The following is a 16,390-nucleotide window of genomic DNA, read 5'->3' on the forward strand; positions in this document are numbered from 1 at the left end:
GTGGTCTGTGGCAGATTCTGCTGGAAGCCTCCTGCTTCCTCACAAGAGGGAGCAGTGATTTTGAGCTGGGCTCGCAGCTGCTCTCTGCGGGTGGCGCGAGCTCAGTTGTGATGCGGGTACCCACGGTCAGCAAGGCCTTCCAGGGAATGACTGGGTGACTTGTGATCAGTCTTGCAACTTTGCTTCCCTGTGGGGTTTTTTGCGACTGGGATTCCCAGTCTCTGATGCTGTTGTGCCCACCAATCAGCCTGGGAAAGTGATCAGGACACAGAGGCTTAAGGCACCAGCAGGGAGACCCAAAGCCTGTGTTACCCGGGTTTCTTCCGGGTTCTTGCTGGGCAGCCGAGAGTGGAACCGACCAATTCCCACACCGTGGGAGCCTCACCTCACCTGAGTAACATGATAGCTGTTGTTTTAGGGCCCAGAGTTCAGTCTCCTGGTCGCTGCACGGAGTGTGATGTCCCGCTTCTCAGATACAGTGTTCTCCCAGCGCTGCCATCTTGGCCCCCCTGATACCTGAAATCTTAAAAGTGCTTGTCGGAACTAGGAATAGCTCTTCCTCGAGATCCAGCCATACCACTCCTAGGCATATATACAAAAGAGGCTCAAATACACAATAAGGACATTTGTTCAACCATGTTTGTAGCAGCTTTATTTGTAATAGCCAGAAGCTGGAAACAGCCCAGATGCCCCTCAACTGAAGAATGGATGCAGAAATTGTGGTACATCTACACAATGGAATATTACTCAGCAATGAAAAACAAGGAAATCATGAAATTTGCAAGTAAATGGTGGGACCTGGAAAGGATCATACTGAGTGAGCTGTCCCAGAAGCAGAAAGACACACACCATACACTCATATAGACATGTAATATAGGGTGAAACTACTAAAATCTGTACATCTAAAGAAACTAATCAAGAGAGAAGACCCTGACTAAAATGCTCAATACCCATCCCAAAAGGCAAAGAGGATGGACATTAGAAGAAGAAGAAAACAGGAAACAACCTAGAAACCTGCCACAAGAGGGCCTTTGAAAGTCTTTGCCCTGCAGACTATCAAAGCAGCCACTGAGACATATGGCCAACTGTTGGGCAGTGTGCATGGAATCTTATGTAAGAAGTGGGAAATAGTAAGATCTGGAGAGGTCAGGAACTCCACAAGAAGAGCAATAGAACCGGAAATTTGAACACAGGGGTCTTCCCAGAGCCTCATTCTCCAACCAAGTACCATGCATGGAGATAACCTAGAACCCCTGCACAAATGTAGCCCATGGCAGTTTAGTGTCCAAGTGGGTTCCATAGTAATGGGAAGAGGGACTGCCTCTGACATAATCTGATTGGCCTGCTCTTTGATCACCTCCCCCTGAGGGGGGAGCAGCCTCACCAGGCCACAGTAGAGGACAATGCAGTCACTCCAGATGAGATCTGATTGACTAAGATCAGAAGAAAGGAGAGGAGGACCTCCCCTATCAGTGGACTTGTGGAGGGGCATGTGTGAAGAAGAGGGTGGGAAGGTGGGATCAGGAAGGGAGGAGGGAAGGGCTTATGGGGGATACAAAGTGAATAAAGTGTAATGAATAAAAATAACAAAAAATGAAATCTTATGAATAAACAAATATATCTTGTTATCCAGGGTTAAACCATGTGAATTAATATCAGCTCTAAAAAAACAATGTGCTTGTTGGTGTTAAAATGATTTTGTGTTGAATCATTCTGTTAGTTGAAGTCTTTCTGCTGTAGTTTTAGTGTCATACTTACGACCCTTGTTCATACTGTTCATCGGTTTCAACTTTTTATTACAGATCCCTAGATACTTATTATACTGTGATTGTTGTTATTTATTCATGTGTGTGTGTGTGTGTGTGTGTGTGTGTGTGTGTGTGTAGTATAATTGGCAGTATCTGACAGCTTTGTAACAAAATACACCCCAAACACAATTTCAAGGTGGTTCAAATGGAAAAGAAAAAATGGGAATCCATTTGTAATGTTTCTTTAATTCTGTTCCATGGAGAACTATACCATCACCCTAAATAAGACCAACTAATGCTGAAAACAGTTTGGGGAAATATTAAGGTATTCAGAAGTTATTAAACATTGAGACCTTCGATATAACAGTAGATTTGCTTTGGAATAATACTAATGCAAAGTATAAAATGGAACCCCGATTTTAGAATTAGAATATATAAGTATAAATTCCCATTTTATTAAAATATATCATAATAAAAGAATAATAAGGAAAAGTTAAATACTACCTGGGCTTATTTATATAACAAATCATAAACAAGTAAGTTCTTTTGTTAGGCATCCAATTCAGTGTACTGGAAGATCAAGTTTTTTAGAAGAATGTCAAATTAGTCAGTCAATTGACAAAAAAATTATGTAGAGGCTGGAGAGTTGGCTCAGCACTGGTTGTTCTACCAGATGAGTGGGGTTGAATTCCCAGCACCTATGTGGTAGTTCACAATTGTCAGTAACTACAGTAATTGGAGATCCAAAACCCTTTTATGGTTTCTGTGGGCACCAAACATGCATGTGGTATACAAATGTACATGCTGACAAAACGTCCATGCAGATAAAATAAGTTAATAAAGATATAAAAATTAAAATGCAGTACATTCAAAGGTTTAAAAAATATGAAGAACCCAGCATATTTGTTTGTAACACTTTAGGTGTTAACATAATTTTTAAACTCTATTTTAAAAAGGAAGCTATTTTGAAAGAGCTATATCCTTAACCTCAATTTTTTTATCATCTCAGTTTGACCTCATGTACATGAAGGCAGAAGAAGCACCTTTTCCATGGCATCCTGAGCAATAGAACTACTGTTTTCCCAGCTCTTACTGGTAAGAACACCTCTTATTTCCCATTGCCATATAGCACCAAATTCTATTATTAAATCTCATGTTGATGTATGAAAATTGGTTAAGGAGCAGGTAGGCCTCAGGTTGAATCCCTACTTTTTTTTTCTCAATGTCCACATCATTTTGGATACTTATTATAGACTGAGAGTAATTTTTTCATACCTTTATCAAACAGACTTCAGTTAAGACATATGAAACATCTCTTACATTTTTGATCTTTACTAAGTATAAAACAAAAGATTATTTATATTCTTTTTTCTTATTAAAATATTGTACTGCAGTGAGATATCTGTTAGAATTCAAACAGTCTTGGGAGTGACACATTTGGGCATTGTCAACAACTATTACTGTAGTTTACGTAAATGAGTCAGATATTTGACCACAGAACCAGTATGTTTTAGTCAGTGGAATCTTAGAGACAAAACAGAACAATTGTGCATAAGACAAGATGAGGACAAACATGGCCCACCTGCTTTAGTTATAGTGATCTTAATGAGAATGGCTACCATAGGGTATTATGCCTTAATTCTTGGTTCCCAGTTGGTGGAATTGTGTAGGGAGGATTAGGAGGTGTGGTCTTTTTGCAGAATATGCAGCATTGTGGGAGAAGGCAGTCTTGTCGGAGGAGGTATGTCACTGGATGTGGGTTTTGAGGATTCAAAAGCACACAGTACTCCCAGATAGCTCTCTCTCTCTCTCTCTCTCTCTCTCTCTCTCTCTCTCTCTCTCTCTCTTCATTGTGGTTGTTATCTCAACATATAAGCTTTCAGCTACTACCCCAATACTTTGATTGCCTGTCTGCTGCCATGATCACCACTGTTATGGTCAGGGACTCACCCTTTGAACCTATAAGCCCACAATAAACTTTTATAAATTGTCCTGGCCATGCTGTCTCTTCATAGAAAAAAAAGTAACTAATACACAAACAAAATAAAACAAAACAAACAAAAACAGATTGCAGCCCTAGATCTGGAGAGCTAAGTTAATATATTAATATTACAGACAATTGTTAGCTGAATACTAGCCCAGAACATAGAAACAGATAAGAAAGAGGCAAAAGAAAGGATCATAGAAAAACAGTAAATGGAATTAACCACTATTTCCTTAACAGAATTAAATCACCAGAAGATATAAATTCCTGTGTTATAATTTATGCTCAATTACTTAAACTAACTATTTTTAGACAAAGTAAATTTGATTGCTTTAAATGGGCATTATATTTTTTTTTCCTAGCACAGGTAATACTTCACTCTTCCTTTTTTAAAAATTAAGTACTTTTAAAAAAAAATAAATTACAGTTTATTCACTTTGTGTCCCAGCTGTAGCCCCATCCAAAGCCCACCCTCTCTCCCTCATCTCCTCCCATGCCTCTCCCCAAGTTCACTGATAGTGGAGGACCTCCTCCCTTCACTCTGTCTCTAGACTATCAGGTCTCATCAGGACTGGCTGCATTGTCTTCCTCTGTGGCCTGGTAAGGCTGCTCCCCCCTCAGGGGGAGGTGATCAAAAAACCAGACACTGAGTTCATGTCAGAGACAGTTCTTATTCCCATTACTAGGGAAACACTTGGAGAGTGAGCTTCCATGGGCTACATCTGTGCAGGGGTTCTAGGTTATCCCTTTGCATGGTCTTTGGTTGGGCTGTAAGTCTCAGAAAAGACCCCTGTGCCCAATGTTTTCTTTTTTAGTTCTATTGCTCTTTTTGTGGATCTCCTGTCCCCTCCAGGTATTTCTATCTACCCCCTTTCAAAATCATAAGATTCCCTGCACTCTGCCCAATGTTTGGCTATGAGTCTCAGCATTTGCTTTGATACATTGTTGGGTAGAGTCTTTCAAAGCCCCTCTGTGGTAGTAGGCTCCTGTCATGTTCCCTGTTTTCTCCCTTTTCAGATGTCCATCCCATTTGCCTTTCTGAGTGAGGATTGATCACCTTACCCAGGGTCCTCCTTCTTGCTTAGTTTCTTTAGGTGTACAGATTTTAGTATGTTTATCCTATATTATATATCTATTTTTTTATTTTTTATATTAATCACTGGTTATTTACTTTGTATCCCTTGTCTAATATCCACTTATAAGTGAGTATAGACTTGTATGTCTTTCTGCTTCAAGGATACTTCACTCAGGATGATCTGTTTTAGTTCCCATCATTTTACTACTCAGCAATTAAAAACAAGGAAATCATGAGATACTTCTTTCTAACCTTTATGCTTTCGTTTAAAGTCTCATGCTACCTTCAAAGGAATATTAAGCTTTCATTTTAAATAATATATACTTGGTTCGAATATCATAATAACTCCCCTTGTACCCAAATTGCTTTGAAGAATGGAAATTTGAACAGTAAGTGACTTTTTAACAAAAATTCACATTTTTGGTAATTCTTTACTATACAAGAATTGTACATTTTCTAAATAAGATATGTGGCACCACAAGCAAGTTTAAATTGTCCTTATCTTACAGAGCTGAACAGAGTTTCCATTTTATTGAAAAGTATCAGATAAGCACTCTGTAAAGGCACTACAAGAGTTCATTCAGTGGCTGTATTTTCCCAAACGTGTAACTACATGCAGTGTACAACAAGTTGGAAAATATAAAACTGCATTAAAAAAATCTATGGTAGAATTTCTCCATTCTTTGTCTCTGATATCAACACCTGGAACATTCAAATAGGTAATAAACCTATTTGAGCACAGGCATAGCAAATGCCTCTGTTCAGAGAAAGGGGCTTCATAAGGGAACCCACAAGACTGCAGGCCATTCTCATGTAGCAAAATCGTACTTAAAACAAATCTCCCCTTTCTCTTGGGATCACCTGTAATCCTAAGATTAGGTGGATCAGTACTGGCAGTGGCTGCTCTTTGCTCAAAGAATTTGCTCAAGTTGTATGAGGCTCATTTTGTTTTTCTTCAAATGTCAAAACCTAGTGTGAAGAACATTTTACTTAGTAATGAATTTCTCAAAGTGGTCTTTGATCCATGATTCTACTTTGTATTCTCTGGGGGCAAATCTTATCATGTAACATTTAATTTTATCAGTTTGGGATGAATCATGAAAGCAAATATTGCCTGTAATCTCTATATTCCTAAGACTGTAAATGAGACATGACTTATATTGCCTTGTGTTACTCTTCTCTACTGTAGTGCTCCATGCTGTAGGGCCCCATGCTGTAATTACGCACTAATTAAATGTCTGTATAGTGAACACATTGCATAGTGTACTACTAGATATACCTATAATTAAAAACATGCTTGTTTGCTACTGTACAGAAATAGCTTAAACAGTGTAATCCAAACACTTAAACTTTGACTAAGACTTACATGTTGTATTAATCTGTATAGAATTTGAAAACCTTTTACTTTTCCAAATTTCTTCCTGTGAAAAAGAAAGAACAAATGACGACATTTTATATTTTTCACTTTTAAGTGTTTGAAATATTAAGATTAAAGCAGAAAACCAGTGTTTTCCCAAATGGATTCTTGACTTTCAACCCACCTTGCTTTTCTTACTGCTAAACTGTTGGTGTACTGATCTTTGACAGGGTCTGGAAATGTGAATTTTACTCATGTTAGGCAACCAAGTTGTCTTTTTCTTGTATGTGTTAATGTTTGTCCATTACACATATAAATATAAAGATGCACAAACCATTGTAATGGAAATTTATCCAACATGTGTTATAAATATAGTACATTAAGCAGATATAAATACTATGCATTTTTCATAAATTCAAAAGATTTGAGATTCAGGAATATTTGAATAAGAAATACCTTTTTTTGTTTCCATCTGAAAAGCTCCAAGAGATATATCATACTTAACTCTCATCTCATTCCTCTAAGAAAGAGTAGGAGAAAAGTATTAAAAAGAGTTTCTGCTCTACCTTCTCAGATCATTACTTTATTTCCCAGAAGTGTATCCTATTCCGGGAAGACAGATATGTCTCATTGATCTTAGAAATATGTTGTTCCATGGCTGCAATTTCATTCTCAAAATCATCCTCTAGCATTTTAAATTTATTACCAAATGGCTGCTGCTGTGTGGTTTTCAGTTGCTGAAAATTTAGAGTCCATTACAAAAGTGAGGTTTGGAGTAATTTCCTGGACTATGTTGGATGCCAAAATCCTCTCACACTGATCTTTTGTCACTCTTTTGGCTGCCAGCCTCAATGGACAGATCCATCTTTGTATTTGTGTGGATCTGCTAGAAGGAATGCTTTCTACAGACAGCCTTTTTCAAGATTGTAATCTTCTATTTTGTAAGAGAGAAACCTGAGGCAGAAATATTAAAACATATCTTGAAAACAAAACCCACACCAGAAATCTGAATTTTATTTGTTGGATGGCTTCTTCTGCTCCTAGACCTCATGGCATGGTCACTGCTGACATTTGCCATGGGTGTCAAGGTCATAGAAGTCAATATTCAGATTCATTCCTCTGAAGCCAATGATTGATTTTCTTATACACAACCACAGAACTGGTGGTCTAGAACAAAAAGGAAAGAGCCTTTTCAACAGATAAAAGCTCAGGAGACCTCCTCCCTCAAAGTGAAACACTGTAGCAAAAGAAGTCCAAGAACACTGAGATTTATGGCCGATGGTCAGGCGGAGTGCATGGAATCTTATGTAAGAAGTGGGAAATAGTAGGATCTGGAGAGGACGGGAACCTCACAAGGCTAGCAACAGAACCAGAAAATTTGAACACAGGGGTCTTCCCAGAGACTCATACCCCAACCAAGTACCAGGCATGGAGATGGCCTAGGGTCCCTGCGCAGATGTGGTCCGTGGCAGTTTAGTGTCTAAGTGAGTTACTTGGTGATGGGAGGAGGGACTGCCTCTGACATAGTCTGGTGGGCCTGCTCTTTGATCACCTCCCCCTGAGGGGAGGGAAGCCTTACCGGGCCACGGAGGATGACAATGCGGCCACTCCTGATGTGATCTGGTGAACTGGGATCGGAGGGAAGGGAGGAGGGCCTTCCCTATTGGTCGACTTGGGGAGGGGCATGCGTGGGGGGAGGGAGGGGGGACTGGAAGGGGAGGAGGGAGGGGCTTATGGGGGATGCAGGGTGGATAAAGTGCAATTAATAAAAATTAAAAAAAAGAATTCAAAGAAAAGGTCTTATTGACAGTGCTTTTTAGGAATGCTTCGTCTGGCAACTCTTAGTTGTCTCACTACCATCTGATTGTATTTAAGCAGAGTCCCATGTATGTTTGGAAGAAAGCTTCCCTAGTTACCCATGGCCACAAACTCAGATATCTTTGCATGACACCAGGCATTCAGAGTTTAGTGGACCCAAATTAAATTTAAGTCTCAGTGTCCATCAGAAACCATGCTCTCTGAAAACAAAATTAGAACTGACAGGACTTGGATCATGCAATAAACTAGCAGTTGTCAATAATTTTGAGGATGTCATCAGTACACACATTTTAATACTCCCTTACTATTTTTGATGGATGTTTTGCAACTGTTTTTCTTGCCCTAAATTGGATACTGAAATAAATAAGGTCCTGTAACTCTGAAAATAAGTTTAGATGCTTATATTTCTTATAATCTGTATCTTTATTAAACCAAAACATTTGAAAAAATCAATTTCTTCTCCATCTGCCTATCAAGGGCTGTATTAAGGATTTATAAGAATTGAAGAGAGCACTCCCTGTTATTCTTTCTTCACTTCTCCCAGAGCAAAGACGGAATACTGATTTTGAGAAGGTTTTTCAGTTCTGGTGAAGGAAATGTACATATAAATGTTTCCCTTTGAAATGTGAATGTGATTATGATTATTGTACACATGCAGTTGGCATTACTGGCATATTTAAGTTTCAGCACATAGTGCACAGTCTTGATTTACAAACTTAAATAGTTTATTTTAAAGAGCTTTCCATTTCACCTTTAAGCTTGTGTTACATAAGCTTAATGGACTCACTCAGCTTCATTGTGGAGAGATCTACCAGGTGCATAGCATTAAGCTCATGAGCTTTGAAAGGCTTATTTTGCCAGACTGCACCTCCACCTTACTGTTTGGTGATGTGCTATTCTGTATGCACTGATTCTCACACCACAAAACTCTGATAATATTTATTACAGAATGAAAATGTCTTTTTGCCCCCCGTCCTTCCTCCTTTTTGCATAAATACAGTAAGTTGAGTTTTAACTAAGGTGATGCCTGTAATAAAGTGACTAATCCAAATGGCTGAAATTTAGTATTGCATTCATGGATTTCATCTACAACACATCAGCATCAAAATGTCAGAGACAGTAAGTCACAGCAAGGGGAAGCTTTGATGGGCTTGGTGAGGAAAATTCAATGTTTAAATATTCCTTCAAACTAGAGATTCACTCTGGCACATTGGTGGAATAAAGTGTATCTTTAAAAGGATGAGTGCAGTTTTCAAACAAAGAAAGGAAATTATGCTAGAGACGATTGAACCAGTATCTATTTCAGTAAAAACACATACAATAGGTTGTGTTTTAAAAACTCAAGTAAAAAAGTCTTTGTTTACCTAAAAGTATTAATGAGATGTCTTGTTTTGTTTTTCTGAAAGAACAAAAATGAAGACTGCTGATCAATTTTGACTCTTGTGGTTTTAAAATATTTCTGTTGTTCTCAGGTTTCTGAATATCTTTATCAGATATTTGAACCCACAAATGCTTCCAAATATTGTGTTTTTTCTGAGAATTTTATATAGCTAAGATATATAAGCTCTGCAAATAAATTATACATTATTTTTCAAAATAATATTAAAATTTGTTTGTGCTATTCTTTGTTATGCCTACCAGAGATGACCATTTAGACACAGTTTATAGGCAATTGACAGCTTTTATTCTAAGCCATCTAGGACAATAATCAAGTATTTGGGCACACAAGTGTTTGTACCCCAGAACATTTAGAGCAAGAAACTTTTAAAAATAAACCTACATGCTGGTATCTTGTTCTGCAGCTGCAGGGGGGAGGTTTTGTACAAGCAAGCAGTTTAACTGAAGTAAATAGTTAGGTGGCGAGTAACTGACACAAGTAGTCAGTTTACCAGAAGATAAGATACACAGTTATCTGGAGGAGGATTCTACACAAGCAAGCAGCTTAGCAGAAAGTACTATAAGCAACTGGAGGAGAACGTTTTGTATAAGAACACAGTTTAACTGAAGCTAAGAAAAGCAGATATCTGGAGGAGCTTCTGCACAAGGAGAAAGTTAAACAGAAGCTATCATAAGTTAGCTGGGACATACTGACCTCAGGTTCTAAGAATAGAGTTGGATAATTTTTCATGAGATTCTCCATTAAGCAAATCAAATTCTAGTTAAATTTGAAACAGCCTTGGCAAGAATACAACTTCTGCATTTTTTGCAATGTAGTGAAGGATCACACAATTAGTGTTGCATGGTGATTTCCTCCAGATTAGGTATAAACCCAAGAGGAAAACAAAATGTTACATGTCTAGGAAAGTGAAAACTTGGAATGTTCCTGAAGGCTATTGACAACTTTATAAGAAAGGGCTTTAAGAACTGCCAAAAAAGGAGCCTCTGACCACCAGTCAAGCTGTTAACCTTCCTACAAGTTGTGTAGAGATTTCTATTATTTCAGCTTTTATGAGCCATGACTGGTGTTGAAGTGATTTTTTTCAATGATGCAGTTAGTTTTGAGTCATTCCTACTATTGTAGGTAAATTCTCAGCCATATTTATGTTTTGAAATGCTTCATAAAAACTCATAAGTTCACCGTGTTGAACTTTGGCACAGTCATTACTTTTGTCTATCATGGGTTCCCTTCCTGGGGTGAGTATGGTTGTGTGTGTGTATGTGTTTATTATATATGTGTGTTGCAACTCCCCAGAAAGAAGTCTGTCACACACAGTTATTAAAATTTATTCAGAAACAAATTTTTGATATGCATCTGGATTGTTGTGTGCTAGAATGCTGGGCCCTGTCAAGAAGAAGCTGTGTAAAGTGATAACATGGGAACTTCTGACCTCTATACCATAGCCCTACATCAGAAAAGAAATTCCTATGACATTATCTCACAGTATGCAATAGTGTAATTACTGTCAATACCACTGTGCAGGTCTCATTTAGGCCACCATATTGCTGAGATTCTATACATGCATCATCTCTGTCCTGTCTAAAATAAACTCTTTCACACCAGGTATACTAGTACTATGTCTGATAAAATCTTTCTGACACCACTTTCTGTGATGTTCCTTGAGTCTTGAGTGTAGAGGTTGCATTGTAGATATATCAATTTGTTATAGATACCCTAAGTGACATTTTCTATGTATTTTGACCAGTTGTGAATTTCTGGACCAGTTGTGAATTTCTGTGATGGCTTTTGTCATATATATGACATATATATATGTGTGTGTGTGTGTGTCTACTTGAGAATTGTACTGCTTTTGTAATATGGCAGCATTAAGTTTTCCTCCAAGGTCTGTGACCTCACTAAACACAAATATTTGGCTAGGTTTACAGTACTAGGCATGAATTCTCTCTTATTAAGCAGGCCTTAATTCCAACTATGTAGCAGTTGGTTACCTTCAATATAAATGTGCTATTGTAGCATTTGGGATGTTTTTCCTAACCAGCCATTGTTATGGTTTGCAGGCTTAGGGATGGGCAGAAATGTTTTTTCTCCCGAGGCAGCTCACAAGTGTCTTTGGATTTTATTCCCAGAATCCACACCACATGCATGCTCACAACTGTCTGTAACACCAGTTCCAAGTGATCCAGTGTCCTCTTCTTGCCTCCTCAGTGAGAACTAATTCTAAGGAAGGAAGCCAATGGGTTAGTTCTAGCTGAATTCCTCCAAGTCTTTTACCCAATGTGTGACATCTTTTAGCAATAGTTCTAGGAAGCAACCAGGGACAATGAAAATAATGTAAATTTGTTTTGTTAATATCTTGAACTCCTCTGATCACAAACCCAAGAGAGAGTCTCCATATCCGGCAATGGGAGTTTAGTTAGACAGGCTATGACTTTTTTTTTTGGGGGGGGAAGGGCTAATTACCCTGTATATATACACATGTATAGCCTATGTATTTTATTTTATCCATGTGAATGTTTTACTTTCATTTATGCCTGCATAATATATGTGTATTTGGCACCTGAGGAGGCCGGAAGAGGATATTGGATCCCTTGGAAATACAATCACAGACACTTGAGTGTGCATGTGGTCTGCATGCTGAGAATCAAATCTAGGTCCTTTGGAAGAACAATCTTTGTTCTTAACTGCGAAGCCCTCTCTCTATCCCCCTGTATATTAATTTTTAATAAAGCTTATAAAATGAAGTTTTCCCATGGCTTTTCCAGACATCTTTAGTTTTACTTATCCATACTTACTCTCTCTCTCCCTCTGTATTTCCCTCACTTTCCCTCTCCAGTTAAAATCTCCATGTTTTTTCTTTCCATTTCCTTCTTCATAGCACATGTATCCTATGATCTCTCTTTATGTATAGTCTCCCTAGCTCTCTCTCAAATGGTCTTTTCCTGCTATCCTGGCTTCTGTGGTTATTTGGTTATATATTAAAACATAAAGTCTCAGAATTAGGCTCCACAAATTATATATATATATATATATATATATATATATATATATATTACACACACACACACACACATACATATATATATATATGTATATGTATATATGTATATATTGTTTGTATTTTGAATTTGGGTCACTTTATGTGGCAGCCTATTTGGAGTTAATACAAAAGTGGAGTGCGCATCTAAGCAGTGGAATTTGGCCTCTTGGCCTTGGCTCTAATCTAAAGCTAGGTGTCTCAGTGACTGATCCTGGCAGTTCTAGAGAAGAGGGCTCTGACTTGAGAACTAGACATTAAATTCCGTGCAAACACGGTAACCAGACAACAGGTTCTGTGTAACTTTGAGTGAGCCCTTGTATGTTTTGGCCAAGTAAATTTGCCTCCATGAGAAACTACTTGTACTTTCTGCTATTTAAGTGTTAACTTGACATTCCGTAAATGATACCTTGATCAGAATTTAGACTTAGTGTCCTTTTTTGTGTTGTCCTGTCTTTCTCCCCCAAGCCTTAACTCAGGTGGTATTCAGGTGTCACTGCAGGCCTGTGAAACTTTACACTTTCCAGATTCAACCATTAACTTGAAATTTAATGATTTTATATTTTCATTATGGCTAAATAGCATTCCACAGGGTACATGTACCACATTTTCCTTATGCATTCATTATTTGACATGTATTTATATTGTTTCTATTTCTTAGCTTTGTGACTAGAGAAGCAATAATTGTAAATGATTAAGAATCTTTAGAATGGGATGTAGAGTCTTTTGGGAATATACCAAGGAGTGGGATAATGGGATCATATGGTTGATTTACTTTTAGCTTTCGAAAATTCTCCACAGTGACCTACTAATTAGCTGGAACAGTTGGCAATGTCAATTGTGAATGAGTGTTCCCTTTTCCAACATCCTCAGCAGCATTTGTTATGAGTTGTTTTCTTGATCTTAGCCATTCTGACTGGGGTGTGATGAAATCTCAAAATAATTTTATCATGCTTTCCCCTAATTGTTGAGTATTGTATTAATTAGGCTTACTATTGCTGTGATGAAACACGATGACAGAAGAAACAAGGGGAGAAAAGATTTTTGATTTTTTTTTGTTTTTGGTTTTGTTTTTTTGGCTTATGATCTCACATAACCATCCACCATAAAAGGAATTCAGTACAGGAACTCAAATAGGGCAGGAAATTGAAGGCCAAGGAGGGCTGCTGCCTACTGGTTACCTCAGCATGGCTTGTTCAGTCAACATTTAAATAAGAGCCAGGACTACCAGCCCAGTGGTGGAAGCAGAGTGAGCTAGTCCAAACCCCAATAATCACTAATTAAGAAAATGTTCCACAGACTTGTCTACAGCATGATCGTGCCTTGTATTTTCTCAAGCAAGGTTCATTCCTCTCTAATGACTCTAGTCTGTCTCAACTTGACATAAAACTATCCAGCAAAAACTTGAACACTTTAAACAAATTTCTTACTTATTTTATTTCTTTTTTTAAAAACGTTTTTCAGAGCCATATCCCATTTTAAATATCTTTTTTGAAAATTTTTTTTGTATTTGATTTCTTAGTAAATCTTGGCTATTAATTCTCAATCAGCTGTATAGCTGACTAAAAAATTATCTCTCATTCTATGCCCTTCCTTTTCAATTGGCTATTTTTTGCTATTTAATAAATAAATAAGTAGACAAATAACTAGATAAATAAATAAATGAATAGATAAATAAATAAATTAATTAATTAATTAATTAATCTTTTTGGTTCTATGTTATCCCATTTATCAATTTTTGGTCTTGATTGCTGAGCAAATGGAGTCCTATTTAGGAAGTCCTTCCCTACTCTTTCATCTTGTAGGATACTGTTTTTACTTTCTTTCAGAATTACTACATTTTAAGCTTGGAATTAATGTATTTGACACACGTGTTTTTTTTATTATTAGTAACATTTTATTAAATCTGTATCCCAGCTAGATCCCACTCCTTCATTCTAACCTCCCAATCCCACCCTCCCTTCCTCATCTCCTCCCTGAACCTTTGAAGTCCACTGCTTGGGGAGGACCTCCTCCCCTTTCATCTGACCCTGTTTTATCAGGTATCTTTGGGAATGGCTGCAAAGTTCTCCTCTATGGCCTAGCAGGACTGCTCCTCCCTTAGGGGGTGGGGAGGTCAAAGAGCTCGCCATTGAGTTCCTGTAAGAAATAGTCCCTCTTCCACTTACTATGGGAAACCAATTGGTTAATGAGCTACCACGGGCTACATCTGAGCAGAGGTTCTAGGTTATATCCATACATGGTCCTTGTTGGAGTATCAGTCTCAGAAAAGACCCCAGGGCCCAGATATATTGGGTTCTTGTGGAGCTCCTATCCTTTTCACATCATACTAACTCCCCTTTCTTTCATATGATTCCCTGCACTCTGCTGAAGGTTTGATTATGAGTCTTAGTATCTGCTTTGATACACTGCTATGTAGAGTCTTTCAGAGGCCCTCTGCAATAGGCTCCTGTCCTGTTACTTGTTTTCTCTTATGTCCAATGTCCATCTCATTTGTCTTTCTAACTAAGGGTTGATCAACTTACCCCATGTCTCCTTTCTTGTTTATCTTCTTTAAGTGTATAGATTTCATCATGTTTATCATATCTTATAGGTCTATATAAGTGAGTATATACTATGTGTGTCTTTCTTCTTCTAGGATACTTCCCCCAGAATGATCTTTTCGAGATCCAAACATTTGCCTGCAAATTTCATGATTTCATCATTTTGGCTTGCTGAGTAGTATTCCATTGTGTAAAAATACCACAATTTCTGTATTCATTCCTCTGTTGATGGACATCTGGGTTGTTTCCAGGTTCTGGCTATTACAAATAAAGCTGTTATAAACATGGTTGAGCAAATGTGTGGTGTACTTGAGGAAATTTTGGGTATATGCCTAGGAGTGATATAGCTGGGTCTTGAGGAAGCATTGTTCCTAATTATCTGAGAAAGCACTAGATTGACTTCCAAAGTGGTTGTACCAGTTTACATTCCCACCAGCAATGGAGGAGGGTTCCCCTATCTCCACAACCTCTCCCACATGTATTGTTATATGAGTTTTTATTTTAGCCATTTTGATAGGTGTAAAGTGAAATCTCAGGGTCGTTTTGATTTGCATCTCCCTGATGGCTAAGGATGTTGAACATCTCTTTAAGTGTTTCTCTGCCATTCTATATTCCCCCACAAAGAATTCTCTGTTTAACTCCATACCCCATTTTTTAATCAGATTACTTGATTTATTGCTTTTTAACTTTTTTAGTTCTTTATATATTCTGGATATCAGCCCTCTGTCAGATATAGGGTTGGTGAAGATCCTTTCCCAGGCTGTAGGATGTCATTTTGTTCTGACAACAGTGTCTTTTGCTTTACAGAAGTTATTTTAATTTCATGAGGTACCGTTTATTGATTGTTGATCTTAGAGCCTGTGCTGTTGGTTTTCTGATCAGGAAGTTGTCTCCTGTGCCAATGAGTTCAAGGCTCTTCCCCACTTTTTCTTCTAACCGATTTAGAGTATCTAGTTTTATGTTGAGGTGTTTGATCCACTTGGACTTTAGTTTTGTGCAGGGTGATAAATATGGATCTATTTTCATTTTTTTCTGCATGTAGACATCCAGTTGGACCATCACCATTTGTTGAAGATGCTGTCTTTTTTCCGTTGAATGGTTTTTGCACCTTTGTCAAAATTCAAGTATTCATAGGTGTGTGGGTTTATTTCTGTGTCTTATATTCGGTTCCATTGATCCTCCTTTCTGTTTCTATGCCAATACCATGCAGTTTTTGTTACTATTGATCTGTAGTACAGCTTGAGATTGGGGATAGTGATACCTCCAGATGATCTATTGTTGTACAGGATCATTTTGAAGATTCTGGGTTTTTTGTTTCTCCATATGAAGCTGAGAATCAAGGTCTGTAAGAATTGAGTTGATATTTTGATGGGAATTATGTTGAATCTGTAGATTGCTTTTGGCAAGATGGCCATTTTCATAATGTTAATTC

This window comes from Meriones unguiculatus, chromosome X (assembly GCF_030254825.1).
Source record: "Meriones unguiculatus strain TT.TT164.6M chromosome X, Bangor_MerUng_6.1, whole genome shotgun sequence".
Taxonomy (NCBI): Eukaryota; Metazoa; Chordata; class Mammalia; order Rodentia; family Muridae; genus Meriones; species Meriones unguiculatus.